General features: G+C 37.6%; 1 pseudogene; it reads left to right on the top strand.

Moving 5' to 3' along the window:
- The first annotated feature begins 5,431 nt into the window (after positions 1-5,431).
- On the top strand, positions 5,432-19,129 carry LOC108717468 (annotated as a pseudogene).

The raw sequence follows: 19,129 nt of genomic DNA, 5'->3' as shown, positions 1-19,129 counted from the left end.
CTTGTGTATTATAATAAATAAAGTACCCCCAGTTGCAAAATATGAGGATATTAGAAATTACCTCGGAGTTCCATAACTTTCGGCCTCGTATTTTTATATGGTCATGAAACTCCTCGGTAACTTATAATATCCTTATATTTTACAATAGAGGGTACTTTATTCACTATATAATACACAAAAGCCATGAATATCTTGTAAATTATAACCTTATAAATGGTGAGTACTGATGTCATCAGTTACAAACGGTGAGTAGTGATGTCATTTGTGCCACATGACTCACTAAAACTTGTGTATTATATAGTGAATAAAGTATCCCCTCTTGTAAACTATAAGGATATTATAAATTACCGAGGAGTTTCATGACCACGAAGGCCGAGTGTTTTTATAGGTCATGGAACTCCAAGGTAACTTCTAATATCCTCATATTTTACCGTTTATAAGGATATAATTTACAAGATATTCATGGCTTTTGTGTATTATATACATATTATATATGGACATGAAGCTCCTTGGTAACTTATAATATCCTTATCATTTACTTTATTCACTGTATTATGCAGAATACACTGTTTTAGCTGCCATGTAATGTGAATTTATTACTAATCAGCCTTGTACCGTGACTGTTACTGTATTATATATATATATATATATATATATATATATATATATATATATATATATATATATATATATTGTGGGTTTTATGCGACTACGTGTACCAGGATACATGGGCGTTGTAGTTGAATCCTAATTTTTGGGACTACACCTACTGGTGGTAGTGGGTAATACACATTGTGGGGAGTGTTTATTTATTGAAATAGTGATCACCTGCTACCTGTTTGATATTAGTATTGACATAGAATATAACACGCAACAGAGATGCTCTGCTAGTCCCCTTTTACACATATATTTAAGAAATTAATTGAGGTGTACCAACGGTTGGGGATACTAGTTGAGGCCATACATATGATTACCCCTGATGTGGGTCGCTCCCTATAGTGCTATAGAGTAAAAGAGTTAAAAATATAGAGCCAATATGTCAAGTGAAAGTTTAACAGCCCAAAAGAAAGGAAAGATCGTTGTGTTAGACTCAATGATTTTCACAAGAACAATATTATTTACGAAAATGGTGTCCTTGAGAGTAATCTAGTACTGAAACAATGTATTAATGTAACAGATAAAAGTAGTAACATATAGGAACATTTGCTGATTTGTGTGTAACATTTGGACACATTTTGTTATATTATTGCTATTATGGTGTTGTTTTTAATTTTGTCTTTTCTGCTAGGAGAGATGAATACAAACTGAAATATACCTAGTCGATTTTTTTAATTAGCTTTTAATCATGTGATTAAGCTGTAGCTGGTGGTTTCCCGCCAGTGTGTGGTTAAAAGACATGTTCAGTATTGACTTTGGCACTTTGAGAAAGGCTGAGGAGTCAGCCGAAACGTCAGTCTGCTGCTATTTTATTAAATAAATTCTGTTTAATTTTTAAGACCTGAGAAGTGCCGATCCCCTTTTTGCGATTATATATATATATATATATATATATATATATATATATATATATAATACACAAAAGCCATGAATATCCTGTAAATTATATCCATATAAACGGTGAGTTCTGATGTCATCAGTTATAAACGGTGAGTTCTGATGTCATTTCTGTCACATGACTCACTGAAATGTGTGTATTATAATAAATAAAGTACCCCCTGTTGCAAAAACGGCCTCGTGTTTTTATATTGTCATGAAACTCCTCTGTAACTTATAATATCCTTATAATTTACAAGAGGGGATACTTTATTCACTATATATATATATATATATATATATATATATATATATATATATATATATATATATATATATATATATACATATATATACAGTATATTGTGCGTCGGCCCCTAAACTCAGTAAGTGACAGCAGCACATAGCATGAGCTGGGAAAAAGAAAAATGATGGGGAGCTACTGGGGGCATTTTAGAGGCACTGCTATAGGGCTGTGAATACAGAGTTTTAAAAAATAATGAACATTTCTGGGCTACTTCTTTGTTAAGGTTTAATTTTCTTTCAACTCTGCTGCCAGGAGAATACGCTTGCTGTTATACAACTAGGCAATAATGACCTAAAAACCCCCTTCCATACTGGAAAGATATGGTATGGGACAATCCCTGCTTACACAGCAAGCAAAGTGTATTATTTCACAAACTTGTACACAACCTGTATAACAAACACACTGCATGGACCATTTGCTGTAGGTGCCTGTGTTGCCCAAACTGGTTTAACTGCGCCTGTGTTCATTTTTGCAAAGGCAACTTCAAGTGCAAAATGCAAAATTATGTATATTTAAATGGTATTTGTACATATACATATACGAATCGGAGCACCAGGGGAAACCAAAATCCGTATATTAAAAAGTTAAACTTATTGCCTAATCTTTAAAAATTCGCATGCCTCAAAACATCCCGTGGGCTGTACGCTTAACGCGTTTCTTGGCTACCTGCCACTTCCTCAGAAGCTTCAGCACGTTAAGCCCACGGGATGTTTTGAGACAAGCAAACTTTTAAAGATTATGCAATAATTTCACTTTTTAATATACAGATTTTGGCTTCCCCGGTGCTCAGATTTTTAAATTGGTTTCGTTGCTACTTTTGGCTGTTGGGATCACAGTGGATGTGATGCACATCGGAGCCAATCTGAGACCGGTAAGTGCTCCCACTATCATATATTCTGGACTTTACCTATACATATACAAATACTCAAAGAAGTCATGGGTTAAATACCTGCCTTGAGGAGGTGGTATTTGTTTTTGTGTTGCCAGATCTCTGCTTTATTGGATTGTCACAGGCAGGGGTGCTTCGCCAATGAGGTGAGTTGAGGTTGTCGCCCCTAGGTACCAGGGGTGGCAAAAATGCTGCTCCTGGTATTTTAAGAGCGAATTTCCGGGGGAGGGGGGCAGCGGCGGAGGGGCCAGGATCACCCCTGGTCACAGGGACTCTTGAGTCATGGATGAAGTAAGTAGCACCAGCCCCAGAAGTGGGGATCCTGTTTGTCCAAAGCATCAAAACTGTGATCATGGGAACCGCAGTGGAGAAGGTTTACTTCCCTAACTGAATTGTATCTAACACTACTTCTAGAATGGGATACATCTGTAAGCTAAAAATACTGTAGTACCCTCCCCACACTGGTTAAGAAGTTGCAGCAAGTCTGAGATAAATCATATACTGTAATATACTTCTCATGAAGGCACCAATACATAATACAGAACAAATACAGATCCTTAAAGAATCCCTCCTATAGCACAACAAAGATAAAATAACAATAACTGTATAAGATGTCAAAAGTTTTTTTCAAAATTATACTGAAATACCCAATATTATACATACAAAGTGAATACCATCATTGTTATCTCTTTTTTTCCACATAATTTTATTTGTAATATCTTGTATAATTTCTAATAACAAAAATCTAATATTCTCCAAGGTTATTATAACAAATCAATAAACTTAGAATAATATTAAACCCATCTTAATAACATGGAAGCCTCCTAAACGACATGACTGGACAGCCACTAATCTGTCATGTTTGCTGTACCTGGTTCTAAAAGGCAAAGAGTATCACAGCATGGATGGTGGGCACCATCTTGCGCTCCTTCTGATCTTCACCTCTGTAAATTCCTAACAAGAACAAACCAAACACCAATGAAGCTCATTTGGACCCGGATTCAGATTCATATTCTCAGTGTTGGTGATCACAGAGAAGAGGACTGAAAGTGGAGTAAGATGGTGCCCACCCACCTCCCTGTTATATGGGATAAAGTAATATTAGTATACAAGGCACAAGCCTGCCTCTTTGCTATACAGTGATGTATTACCAAGACATCCAGGGAACCAATGTACAGTAGAGGTGAGAGATCTCAGTAAGAAAGCCAGTTCCCCTCCAGCTCGTTCAGACATTACCTCCCCAGGTCCATGTGCCAGCTTATTAGCACCCTCACAAGAAAAAGAAACCCCCTTCTTCTTCCAAAATCTCATCTAATTCTCTTTTCGTAATTCATAATTTTTACTTACTAAATGCTAGGGGTTAAAATACCCCATAGAAATGTAACTTGGCTCTGAATGAAGCATACAAAGCACATGCAGATGTACTGTTCTATCAGGAGATACATTTTAAAAAATCAAATCATCCAAACTTACACCCATCCTTCTCCTTCCCAAAGGGAATTTTTAAATGCTCCAACTGCCATAGAAGAAATAATATAGGCAATTAAACTTCTTAAAACAGGCAAAGTACTGCATTCAATGGCTTTACAAACATATTATATTATATTATAAAACATACAAAGCAATACTTACTCCTCACCCTATTATTCCAAAACATAATGGACACAGGTAACATAGCCTCAGAATTTTTACAAGCTCATATTTCTACTTTTTCTAAACTAGGAAAGTCGCCTGTCTACAATAATTACAGAACAATAGCCTAACTAAATACGGACTTAAAACTATGCTCAAATATTCTCAACTTAACACCATATTACCCTCATTAATAAATATTTATCAGGTCGGTTTTGTGGCAGGACATCAGGCACCTGACAGCACCAAGAAATATCATAATCTTCTACATATCAAAAACAGCAGAAATTCCTGGCTTTACTTTTATCTTTCGACGCAGAAAAGTCATTCAACAGGATCCACTGGTAATATATGAAAAGAACACTCATAAATTCAAATTATTAGGGCTGTTCTAACTTTGTATTCTGCTCTCACAGCAAAAGTAAATGCATTAGGGATCCTGTTAAACATCTTTTATATTATGAACGGCACCAGACAGGGATGCCTGTTATCCCCTCTAATATTTTCACTGATTGTTGAACCCCAACCCAGAAAGGGCCACAAACCATCAGACTCTTTGCTCTTTGCTTTGCTTAGAATTTTATTCTATCCATCTTAAACCCTCATATATCAGTCCCCAACCTATTAAAAGAACTAATAGAATTCTATCACATATCTTGGTATAATATTAATCAATAACCAATACCAATAAACAGACCAACTTGAGAGCTTCAGGTCGGGGGCCACAAGGTGTACTAACCAACTGGAATCATACAAAAAAGATGGCTTTTGTCTCCTGTTAAACTGCATAAAATGTCTATAACACACCCTCCCATTGTTGGAGAGGATGTGGACATCAAGGCACTTTATTACATATGTGGTGGCAATGCCCACGGGTTACAGAGTTATGGCAATGAGTTTTTAAATTGCTTAACAAATCTACAATATAGTAATCTACATAACTGCCTTCTCTAAATTTTATAGCCTGAGCCCTCCTAGGGGCAAGGTGAATTATTAACCTTCACAGAGACGGTCCATTGGCACTCTGTGCCCAGACACTGTTCATAGGGTCAGTCTTACAGAACAGCAAACACATCAGCTGTAGTGGCCATAGAGCAAAGATTACAAAGAGACGGAGAAGCAAAGAATACCAGAGGAAGAAATCAGACATTTGAAAGGTAAAGCATCAACATAAAGAGATTGCTAATAAAAGCAACAGAGAGAACTCAACCACAATAACAGTTGCAGACTTGGAAGATACGGACAGATTTTACAATTCACCTAAATAGATACATTTTACAGACATATCGAGATGGGGCATATCCAATAATGCTTAGTATATACAGGGTACAGGCAAATACCCAGCATTATCTGTGCATTCATAATCTAATTATCTAATTTGCAGGAACCAAACGTGAAATAGCTTCTTTATTCCCTGTTTAGCACAAGGAAAAAAACAACTACAGGCAAGAAGTATTTTAGCACAACCCTTATTTGTTGCACTTTTGTAATTTATGTATAAGATTTTTGTATAGGAATGGGACTGATTATCCAGAATGCTTATGGCCTGGGGTTTTTCAGATAAGGATTTTGTTCTACAATAGGGATAAATTATATTTTATTAAGAATCAAGTACAAGGTACTGTTTTAAGAGAAAAAGGACATAATTTTTATAAATGTAAATTATTTGACTAAAATGGAGTCTATGGGAGATAGTAATTCTGTGCTATCTGGACAACGGGTTTCCTGGATAATGGATCCCATACCTGTATCAGTAACATTATTTTTTGACCTGTGCCATTACATCTAAATTTGTAATATGCAATCTGTTGATCACAACACCATGCTACAAACTCTCCTGAATGGTTTAGCTTTAAGGCTACTAAAATATTTAAACATTAAACATAAATATATTTATATATACTAAGAAAAAACAGAACATCATATGAAAAATGGAATGCTGCTAGTCCTTTTATACTAGAGCATTTTTGATATAACCATTTTATGATATATTGCAAAAATGTATTATAAATTTCATTCTATTTACATATTTTGATATTTTATGACTCACAATATATTTTATGATCACTGTTCTTTGTGGCAATATCATGGCATCTTTATCTAGACCTCTGAAATGTATGAAAGCTTGTTTCCCAATGCAAGTACAAAGTCCTAAAACTATTGCTAGTTTCCAATTTTCTTCCCCCAAATTCCCTTTTTTCCCCCGAGAAGACCAGGGTCAGGTTTGGTAAATAGTGCATTAATTGTGGAGCAAGTTTTTTCATAATATCTTTAGTAAGGGTTAAAACCTCATATTTTGGTGTATAGTATGAGGCATATCAATGCCTTCACAAAATGTCTTGCAATTAACTCCTTGTTGCCCTTCTCACTCTGTTCCTTTGTTTTAAAAACTATGCAAAGTCTGTGCAAAGCTGAAAAAATTGCATATTAATTGTATTCAAAATTATATTCCATAAATTAAATTATTAATAACAATGTGTTATATTTTTACTTTTACCCTGCACATATGCTTTGATTGGCATCTTTGTTGTTTTGTGCATTTGAGAACCCTCCCTCCCTTGAAATAAACGCTTAAGCTGCAATTCTGCAAATGTTGCTATGGGACACATTTTTTCATGGTAGTCACCATCTTAGAATTAACTTTTTTTCATATTAGATTCATTGAAGGATGTTTGCAGAGCAATAGTCACATGCATATAATATCTAGGACAAAAACCGTATTAAAGGAAAACTAAAGCTTGAGTAAAGAAGTAGAGCAGAAATATTGAACAGCATTTTTTTTGGGCTTCTGTACCAGCCCAAGGCAACCACAGCCCTTTAGCAGGGAAGATCTGTGTCTCCAAAGATGCCCCAGTAGCTCCCCATCTTCTTTTCTGCTGATTCACTGCACATGCTCTGTGCTGCTGTCGCTTACTGAGTTTAAGGACCAACTCACAATATACAGTATACAAAGAGTAAATGTTGGAGCAGGGCACATTGGTAACTCATGTATTGATCAGACAAAAATTTGTGGATAAAAAAATAATACTTTATTTATATAATCATCTTTCGCCTGACTCGTTTCATGTCACTAGGACACTTAATAATAGGCTTGACTTTATACAGTACACTTAGGGGCCCGTTCACCAAGCTCGAGTGAAGGAATAGAGGAAAATAGAGGAAAAATTGTTCGATTTTCGAATGTTTTTTTTGGCTACTTCGACCATCGAAATTGGCTACTTCGACCTTCGACTACGACCTTCGAATCGAACGATTCGAACTAAAAATCGTTCGACTATTCGACTATTCGATAATCGAAGTACTGTCTCTTTAAAAATTTCTTCGACCCCCTAGTTCGCCACCTAAAACCTACCAAGGCCAATGTTAGCCTATGGGGAAGGTCCCCATAGGCTTGCTAACACTTTTCTGATCGAAGGATAATCCTTCGATCGATGGATTAAAATCCTTCGAATCGTTCGATTCGAAGGATTTAATCGTTCGATCGAACGATTATTCCTTCGATCGGTCGATCAAACGAATTGCGCAAAATCCTTTGACTTCGATATTCGATCTTCGATATTCGAAGTCGAAGGATTTTAATTTGGCAGTCGAATATCGAGGGTTAATTAACCCTTGATATTCGACCCTAGGTAAATGTGCCCCATAGAATATAAATGTCACAATATGACTGATTCATAAATAAATCAGATTATTGGTACATGGTAGCTCAGAAAGCAGCAGAATTGGCACCAGAATTAATAATCATCCCTATAGCATCAGTTTATATCATAGTCAAACCTTATTCAACAGCTGCTCAATTTACACTGAGCAGGTTTGTGTTGTAGACACGCCTAAAAAAAATCCAAGACGGGAAACTCCTGGATAATTTTGAGGGCCTGGATCATTTCTACTATAGTGATACTGAACCTTTAGGCTGGTTCAATAAGATCAACAAATAAAATATGGCTTTTCTAGCCATATTCATTTTTAGGGTTTAGTTCTCCTTTATAATGAGTTGTAAAATGCTGTTTTGTGGGGGGGGGGTTTTCAAAGGATGATAATATTATCTAATGTTCTAGCTGAAGAGAATATATTTTCATTTAAGCAGTGATTTCTATTTTTTTTTTCTTTTTTTGTGAAGACATTATGGATGTATCAGTGGGGTCAAAAATCAGCATTGTTAGGAGCAGAAGAGTAGTAACTGGCAACACGATTTCTCCAGCTGATATAATCATTAAAGACGGCAAGATCATGGGTATCCAGCCCTGGGGCAAGCAGACAGTTACCATTGGATCACAGGTAACACAATATAAATGAATTAACCTTAAAGTGCACCTGTTGCCAAAATATAATTGAGCCTACACACTCTGGTTGGGGTAACAGTAGTTTTTTTTTTTAAAGAAATTGCCCCGCGCCCGCGCTAGGCCACCCGCACCGGGAGGGAGCGCCCAGTTTGAGCGGATAATGAGCAAATGCTGTAATCATTATGCGCATGCGTGTGACGACAGAAGCGCTGGCAGGGGGGCATTTAAAAAAAAACTTCCCCCCAAGCAGAGTGTATAGAGAATATATTATACCCACACCTGTGGTTGGGTATAATATATTTTAGCAACAGGTGCCTCCCTGAAAACTCTTGTGAAAAAGCAGAATAGGCCAAAAACAAGAAACAAAGTAAAACTGTGGCTGTCGCTGTGGGGCTTTGCTAGGCTTGTCTTGTTACTTGTCACTTGGCAGTACTGTATAATCTTGTAATATATAAAAGTACACACAGAGAGGACAAATAACATCGTAAATATATGTAAGTTTGCAGAGCTTAAGTACCATGTGGTAATAGAGACAGTGCCCCATAGTGCTTACAGTCTGTGTTGGTGGATAACATACTTGCACAAATTGAAGGTTAAAAGGCAAATGTGCACAAGGTTAAGGCCTTGAACTAAGCCAGAACTAGGCTAGACTAATGTTCTGTCAGACCCGGATTTGTAGCGAGGCCACAAAGGTCTGCGGCATGCCTTCCTGCTGCATCCTAAGAAGCACTGGGTGCTCCCGTACTTGAAAGGCACCCTCATGTGCGCACTGGGGTTTCGCGTCAAGGGCTAGGACCATGCAGCAACGGGAGTGATTTGGTACCAAATTTCTATGCTGCTTAAAAACACAATATCCTTTATGAGTCAACAATGGCATTACCCATCTCAAATACATTCACCTTTTTTGTTGCAGTGTTTATTTATCATTTCAATTGTTCTGTGCTCCCAATGTCATAGCTAGCGTATTACCATATTGGTTCATTCTGACGGACTACTTTCATACTAATGGTAGCTCATGCAAGTTTTGCAAAACTAGACGTCTGCTTAAATCTAAGCCAGAGGCCAGAACATGAAGTACAGTGAAGGCAACTAAAGTTTACATTTCTTCTTAAAGCTTCTGGATGCTGGTGACCTTGTGGTCATGCCTGGGATTATTGACCCCCATGTTCATGTCAATGAGCCTGGGCGTTCTGACTGGGAGGGCTACAGTACTGCCACAAGAGCTGCAGCTGCAGGAGGCAATTGTTGATATGCCATTGTAAGTATAAAATTGCTGTACAGAATAATGAACATTTTCACCACAAAATAGCTGCAAATTATGTTGCCTGTAAAACCTTACAAACTGTAGTTAGAACTGAAAAGGGGTGTAGTGGTAGGGGATTGTTTAAGATAACTGGGAAGCTCTCCACAACAATACCGTAAACTATCCAGTTATTACTTTCTAACAGCAAGTTATATTTGTTCCTCATTCTTTTTTGGTAGCACAGCACTCTGCAGGCTATTTCCAGGGAAAGGCCCATTTGTGGACCAGGTGCATGCCCTGCGGGTACAGAGACACATAGTGAGCCACTAAGTACGAAAGACTAAACTCTAGGCCATATGTACCCAAATTATTGGCTGGCCCCCAAAGTGGGGCATTAGGCAGTGGTAGGCAACCCAGCTTTAACAACGGTCGATGGAATTTGTGAGCCATGCTTATTTTACCAAAATACAACTTTTTCATGTATTTGTATGCTTTCATTCTTGTATCCTTTCCCTAAGCTTAGCGGGGCTGAAAAAATGTTGGACCATAAAAAGGGAAGCTTGAATAAAAGTCTGAAAACCTTAGCCACATTCCTATAGTTTTAAAGAAAATATGCCCACTCCCTCCACCCCAAATAATTTATACTTTAGGAACCTACAAAGTTTTATTTGGGCACTGAATCTGTTCAAGGATTGAGGCTGATTTCTCTGCACCTATTATTATCTTTTTAGAAACAGCCTGCCACCAACCACTTCTGTGAGTAATTTTCACACCAAATTAAAGGCTGCAGAAGGACAGTGCTTTGTAGATGTTGCCTTTTGGGGAGGAGTCATTCCTGGTAACCAGGTAAGACTGACTAATCAAAACAGTTGCATGGAGCACTGACAAATACAGGGAAAGGTTTGGCAGATGTATAAAAAAGGAGATACCTTCCTTCTGACCAGTAAGAGATGAATTAGAACTGATGCTCAGAGCTTTTCACAGGTCTCCCGACTTTATATCTGTGATCTCATTTGCAAGTAATCACTAAGCCACTCATTATGTTCTACTAACTAACTACTAGTCAACAAGAATCTTTAGGGTAGGGATGCACCGAATCCAGGATTCGGTTCGGAATTTAACCTTTTTAAGCAGGCTTTGGATTTGGCCAATTCCTTCTGCCGGCCGAACCAAATCCGAATTCTAATTTGCATATGCAAATTAGGGACAGGGAGGGAAAATCACATGACTTTTTGTAACAAAACAAGGAAGTAAAAAATGTTATCACCTTCGCGCCCCTAATTTGCATATGCATATGCAAATTAGGATTAGGATTCGGTTAAGTATTCGGCTGAATCTTTCGTGCAGGATTAGGGGGTTCGGCTGAATCCGAAATGGTAGATTCAGTGCATCCCTACTTTAGGGTGGTGGCACATGCTGTTATTCGGGGTGATTTGTTGCCCTGTGACAAATCTCCTCTTTCTCGGATGACTAATCTCCCCGAAATACCTTCCCGCTGGCTAGAATATGAATTGTCGGCGAGATGGTACTCAGATCGCTTTGGCTTTCCGAAGAAGCCCGCAGTTTCCTCGTGAGGCAACTTCGGGCTAGTTCGGAAAACAAAGAGATCTTACCTGGGTGACTAATCTTCCCGAATAGCAGCGTGTGCCGCCACCCTTACAGGCATACATTCAAGACTTCTAATCTGCATCCAGATATCCCTCCCACCTAGGGTTGCCACCTTTTAAAATAATATATACTGGCAGGTGGAGGGGTGGTGTTAAAAGGGCGGGGCCGTGACGATAAAAAGGGCTGGACCATGACGCGCTATTGGCTGGCCGTGTCGTGACGTCAAAGGGGGCGGAGCCATACAAATTTGGCAAGAAGCCCAGGAAACAGGTAAGTTTGGAGCAGGCTGGGGGCAGGCCACGGGCTTTTTTTTAGGTGTATTACAAATTTACCGGCAGCTACATTGCCCCTGCCTTGGCTGGTGTTTTACCAGCCAAATTACCAGTCCCAAATTATAGGACGTACTAAATATAGGGGATCAGCACTGTTTTGAGAAAAGAGTGGCCAAGAAACTGATATCCTTGAGAAAGTGTTTTGTTTCAAATGACTGTATCTCTAGACTGGGAGTAGCCTGTATTCCTTGCCCCTTGCTCTAAGAAGTTGGCTACTGAACACTCCACTATACTAAACTGGGTCTTAAATTAGGGTGGTAGCCACAAAATAGGCTTAAAAAGGGGGCCATACCAAGAATACTGGCTTCCTTAGAACTACAGATCACAAATTTCAAAAAATGTTTCTAAATCCTTTTAATCAAGCTAGATAACACAAATAATCTAACAGACCTGGCAACCCTCTGGAATATTTGTTTTTATATGTTTGACATGAACCAGTGTCCCACTTTATAAAGGGATACTATGTACTCGTACCAGCAGATTATGGAAGGTCTGTGCTTTTTTTATTGACACTTTCTAAAAAATAGCCAGAAATTAAGAATACCTTCACTAATCTAAAAAAACAACAAACTGAATATGAAGTCTTCCAAAACCTAAATATCCAAAACTCAATTACCCAAAAGGTATTGCCTTATATTCATGCAAACAATAGTAAATATATTTTAGAGATAGTGACAACTAATACTACTATTAGGGATCTGTATAGCAGAATACTATCAGAGATTTGTATGGCAGATTACTATCAGGGATCTGTATGGCAGAATAATATCAGGGATCTGTATGGCAGAATAATATCAGGGATGTGTATGGCAGAATACTATTAGGGATGTGTATGGCAGAATACTATCAGGGATCTGTATGGCAGAATAATATCAGGGATCTGTATGTCAGAATAATATCAGGGATCTGTATGTCAGAATAATATCAGGGATCTGTATGTCAGAATAATATCAGGGATCTGTATGGCAGAATACTATCAGGGATCTGTATGGCAGAATAATATCAGGGATCTTATGCAGAATAATATCAGGTATCTGTATGGCAGAATACTATCAGGGATCTGTATGTCAGAATAATATCAGGGATCTGTATGGCAGAATAATGTCAGGGATCTGTATGACAGAATACTATCATAAATTAATCTTTCATTCTCTGTATGTTTATAAACCTCTGTCTCCATGTTAGTATAAAAGAATCCCATCACAATCTGCACAATCTGTTCAATCAGGATTCCATATTGATATCAATGTAAACCACTATAATTATCTGACTCTGAGCAGTCAGATAATTATATAATCCACCTTTAATCTTCCATCTTTTCATTTCTGCTTCATAGCCCTGTTTATCATATGGACACCATCCTCATCAAATCACTTGTTTCATCTGTTTGTATTACAGTGTCCTTGTTTCCTTCAATGCTGATTAGCAGCTGTTATTTCATCATTCATTTTCTCCATCAGTTGTGGAGTTTGCCCAACAATAATTCTGATCATGAACAATAACCACTAATTCTTTTTGGAGATGTGATTCTTTAGCATGTATGTAGATGATGTCATTGTTAAAAGTATAAATAACATTAAAATGCTTAGATATTTCCATTATAAAAGTCCAACCTGCTTTGCCGCACTACGACTCAAAAATCAACCCCCCCAAAAGCAAGAGATGTGTGAAAATTTGGAGACCATTGAAAGTTTTTATTATGGTGGCAGCTTTTTATATTTCTGCTATATGTTTGTGCTTTCTAACTCTTACCCTGAACACATTTCATTTGATGCAGTCTTCCTTCTCTGAAGCAGAGATTTTACAAAAGACTGAAAAATAATCATAGCAATGACACCGTCCACACTTTTTAAAATGTTTGTTCTCAGTTATATTTCCAATAATAATTAACCTTAAAATAAATAGATTACTGTGGGCAGATTTATCAAAGGTCAAATTTCAAATTTATATGAATTTTTTTTTTTTACTCTAATAAATTCGAATATACTCACAACTCGAATGGGAGGTTATTTAAGAAAACATTAGAACGTTTAATATTCGATCTAATAGACCTGACCCAAAAATTTGAATCGAATTTGAATTGAATTTGAATCGAATTTTCCCTCCGAAAAAAACTTCAATGTCAGGAAGGCAATTAACATATTTAAACGGTTTAACGATAAACTTTTAGAAAAAATGTTCAGTGTCGAGTATGGTAATGAATGGGGTCAACTTACCCAGAAAAAAGGGGGGTCCAGGTGCTCAAGCCCCAGATATTCAGCTCGAAATTAGGATTGCAAATTAGGATAATAGTGAAGGGCTGGCACATACCGGACCACACTCCATGAATTGATGTAGTAAAAAAGATTTTATTGTGGCAAAAACATCACAGCAAAAGCCTTACGCGTTTCGTGCCTATGACTAAGCGCCCGTAAGGCACGAAACGCGTAAGGCTTTTGCTGTGATGTTTTTGCCACAATAAAATCTTTTTTACTACATCCAGTGTTGGACTGGGCCAGCAGGACACCGGGGAAAAACCTGGTGGACCCCCGGCTCTTATGGGCCCCACCGGCCCAGGTCCGTACCCATAGCTGCCTCTTAATGCCGCAACCCCCTTTATCTAAGGTTGCGGCCAAAAAAATTGCGTGCGCACAACCAAGTCACATCCGTACAAACGCAGCGCCGTGCACTTGGGCAGACACACGACACACACGCTGGCACAGAGGCAAGCGCACATGCCAGCGTGGCAGGGGGGCCGGAGGGCCCCCCTGCCGCGCTGGCATGTGCCAGCCTACTGGTCAGTTTCCAACCATTCTGACCACCAAGTAGTCAAGGAAGTTGTCAGGAGAAAGAAAGAGGCTGCTCTGATGTTCTTCTGCTTAGGAAAGATTTGAGAAAGATTTCTAATTAAATTTTTTTCCTAAGCAGAAGAACATCAAAGCAGCCTCTTTCTTTCTCCTGACAACTTCCTTGACTACTTGGTGGTCAGAATGTTTGGAAACTGACCAGTAGGTGGCACTGTTGTAACAAAATTCATTCATATCAACAGTACATATTTCCCTTAATATCTGTATCTGTGTGTTTTTTTCTTCACTTTAAAAGATAAACACTGAACAAAAATACATATCTCACCATTATATTCTGATCCTGCTAATTTATCCTTATCTAGCAAGGTGGTATAGAGGATAGCATTCCTATCAATTTACAGGGCTAAGATCTAGGGTTCAATTCAGACTAAGGCTGCTTTTGAATGTATTTTGATAAAAACAGTTTGAGTTTTATGTATTTATGTTAGGACATGTGTTAAGGTTTAGATCAGCTGATTTGGACATTACGTTAATTTGGGATATAAGGTTAAGGTCCAGACCAGATCGTCAGTCTGTATCCTATAATGACTGCCCCTGTTCCCACTAGTATATAGCTTCTTAAGTTGTTATATGTTTCAGTGATCAGACTAATAAGACTAATAAGAGCAATTATAGAAAATAAAGTTAAATAAAGTTAAAACCAATTTTATCAATATATATATAATGCAGCATTTGCCTGAATTGAACCCTGGGCTTAGCATTGGTAGTTGTAAGCCAAGCACGTGAACCCCAACACCATGAACACATGCCTTAACTGCAATGTAATTTTGCCTTCCCATTGACTCAAATCATCACAAATACTGGGTTGAATATGTACCACTCTTATAAAAATAATATATCAAAATGAAATGTTTGTGTTGTGTCAGCATCCTAAGGTTAACTGATTATACAGACGGCTATTCCAGCCTCCAACCACTTTGAATGTGGAACAATCTGTTCCCGTCTGAAATTATAAAGTAAATGTCGCATAGCCCTGGTAAATGCAATTAAGTATGATTAATTGCTTGTGTGTGCTGAGAAAGTGATCTTGACAGATATTATGATGCCATAGATGTTGGGCATTTTGTCAACAGGTTTGAAGATTTTGGACAGTTTGACTACAACAAACAATAATGTGGATTAATTATTGTTAATCTGTTAATCTGTCAATCACAATAGTTCAATAGTGAGATGATGTTCCTGAGTGGTTCCCCTTGACTGATCTTTTCTATGTATCTCCAAAATAGCAATCTTCATGTTAATGATACATTGCTCTGTATACCTGGTGGTCCTCACATTTGTGGGGTCTGCTGTATTTTGGTTCATCATTGTACATGTACAGCATGGCCACTTACACCATAGACAGTACTTGCTTAGCTGTTCCTCTTTGCCCCCATATGACCTAAACTAAGTTGCAGAACAGGATCCATCTCAATGGTCTCCTAGCATGTAATTCTCTTTTCTAAGATCTTCAAACCATCCCTGGCACGTATAATCTTTTATGGGCAGTTTAATATACATCCATGTCTTACTAAATCATTATGTGCTCATTACAGACCCCATGCTATATGAAACATTCCTTGCCTCACGCCCCCCTAACATGGAAGTTGCAGCAGTTGAAGCTGTGGCCAATCTACAGTACAAGTAAGTCACTGTTGTGAAATACCCTCCATTGAATATAATGAATTTAGAGTGTGAGGTATGAATATATTTATGTTGTACATGTAGAAAATCGCAGTTCTCATTACGCTGTCATGATACTGTAACAATGATCACTTTCTTGATCCAATATTAGAGTTCGCTGTCACATTGTGCACCTCTCGTCAGCAATGGCTCTCCCAATCATCAGAAAGGCCAAAAAAGCTGGGGCACCTCTCTCTGTAGAGACTACCCATCATTACTTAACACTGAGTGCAGAGAAAATTCCCCCTGGGGCCACATACTTCAAGTTCTGCCCCCCTGTTAGAGAACACAGCAACAAGGTATTTCATAAGAAAGCGCTTGACATATGTTAACTATAAATATATTCATGTTTTCTCGTTTTACTGTGAGCTAGAAAATGAATAGAGCAATAGTAGTGGGTGATATAATGTGTATAAGGAAACATGGCATGACTAATGGCTCAGAGAACAGTGATGGGGCAGGATGTAGGCAGAATGCAGATGTGATATGGTTAGAGACATGTTTTGGAGGTCCAGTTCGCTAACCAACTAAAATATTACATTCATTGCACTTCTCTGTGTCTAAATCTAACCTGAAAAATGTCCAGCCTCTCATATTAGTATACAGCACCCCATGGTAGCTCTTTTTTCTGTGCTGAGCCTATAAGTCGATCCCACTTCAAACTTTTATGGTATTTTAATAAACATACGTCTTACATAGCATGGTCAGCTTGAGATGGCAATATGAATACACTATGCCCAGCCAAGGGCCTGTTAAAGGGGTAGTTTAACTTTAAACTTTTAGTAAGATATTTTAGACAGTGATATTCTAAGACAATATACAATTGTTCCTTAATTGTTTTCTGTCTGTATTCCCATCATGTAGGAGGCACTCTGGAATTCCCTCTTGCAGGGCCATATTGACATGGTTGTATCTGATCACTCTCCTTGTACACCTGATCTCAAGCTCTTGCAGGATGGAGATTTCCTTAAAGCTTGGGGGGGTATTTGCTCACTGCAGCTTGGTAAGTGGCTAAAATTAAATAATTACAATAATGAATTACATTAAACATAGTACAATAATATACAATCATATAAAAGTTAAAGGAGGGGAGCAAGGGGGTGAATACTACATTGGAAGGTTCCTGTTAAAAGTAGGGTTAAATGTGTATGGGGGAAATTTATCAGCCAGTTTTATTTTTCTAGAGTTTCTAACGTGGCTGGTTAAGTTGACCTGTTGTTGGGGTTATTGGTAGTATATGGCCTAGTGTCAAAAGGTATGAATATGCAATGCCATGGGTAATTTCCATTCTACTTTTGGTTGATCACAGGAAAACCAGATATGGCTGGACAGGTTATACATTTTAATATAATGATTTAAAATGAAATAAAACCAGCAGATAGTCTCTGCCCAATTCATTTAGTGATTTTTCTTTATGAGGTTGTATGTAATTTTAAGGTGGTAATTCCTTAGGAACCAGTAAAACAGTGAGAGACTACAACAAGATACTTACTAACCAAGAACTGGTAGAAGCATGAGGTGGGCTAGAATTAAGCAGCCTGTATAAACCAAAAGGGCAGAGAAAACAAAGTATTGAAAGACTTGTTAGGAGAGTCAGAGCAATTCATGTAGGACAGCTTGTAAAGTCTCTTGTGGCTCAACAAGTTAGCACACTACTATCTAAAGAAACTGTCCATATGCATGTTGTGATGATTGTTGGAGCAATTATTCCCTTTTGAGAGTAATGTAAAGTTTCCAGTCTTTAATCATAGGATCATTTCTTTTCTGGAGCTCTGCAAGAACTCATGGCTTCAGTCTGTTGGATATACCTCGCTTACTGAGCAGTAACCCAGCCAAGTTGTGTAGTGTGGATGATAGAAAGGGGACCATTAAGCCAGGGTATGATGCTGATTTGGTTATTTTGGATCCAGACAAGGAATATCAGGTAAAAAGAGTGGAAGCATGAGACCCACCCAAGAGTTAATACAATGAATTTTTATGGTTGCTTCTTATACAAAGAGTAGAATCATGCTGTTTGTGGTAGGTGTGCCTAGGGTTGCCACCTGGCTGGTAATAATTATGGTTGATCCTAATGTTATTAATAGGGGAAAAAAGATAAATCTATAGGAAGGCATTTTTTTCCAGAAAAGGTGGCAACCCTAAGTGTACTGCATATTACAACATATATACAAATTTGCTTATAATTGAATTATTAATTAATACTTCTTAATAATTAATTTGCTGATAAAGGTTTTGAAATATTATATTCACAAATACACATGAAAAAAAAATTGTAGAAATTACAAGATAACAGAAACATATGAAGAAGCTGTATGAAATATTGCACTGGGGATTCCAAACATTTTAATGTTTTTCCCCATTTACACTTATTCCCATTGATGAACCAATGAGTGATGTATTTTGCTCAAAAAAAGTGAAACTATGCCTACTGACTTTTTTGCAAATTTTTTGCAAGCAAAAAGAGACTGATTTGCTCATAACTAGTTTTAATCCAACTGAATATATTACATTTTTCTAAACAGTAAGACTCCATTTTTAATAGAGCTGAGCAGCAACATTAAGCTCTAACACCCTTGAATTGTAAATGCTCCAAACAAATTGAAAGCAAGGATTAAGAATGCAGAAACATTTTTATATTATTAAGAACAAGAGAACACATTATCTAGTATAAATATAGTATCTAGAGCAACTGGACTTGCTGATTAATCATTGAAGGCGTTTCACTACTCATCTGAGTTACTGTGATAGGATTACCAAGGTATCATGCAACTCCTAGAACCCAACAGAATCAATC

The sequence above is a fragment of the Xenopus laevis genome, chromosome 5S (genome assembly GCF_017654675.1).
Source record: "Xenopus laevis strain J_2021 chromosome 5S, Xenopus_laevis_v10.1, whole genome shotgun sequence".
Taxonomy (NCBI): Eukaryota; Metazoa; Chordata; class Amphibia; order Anura; family Pipidae; genus Xenopus; species Xenopus laevis.
This window is presented reverse-complemented; position numbering and strand designations above follow the sequence as displayed.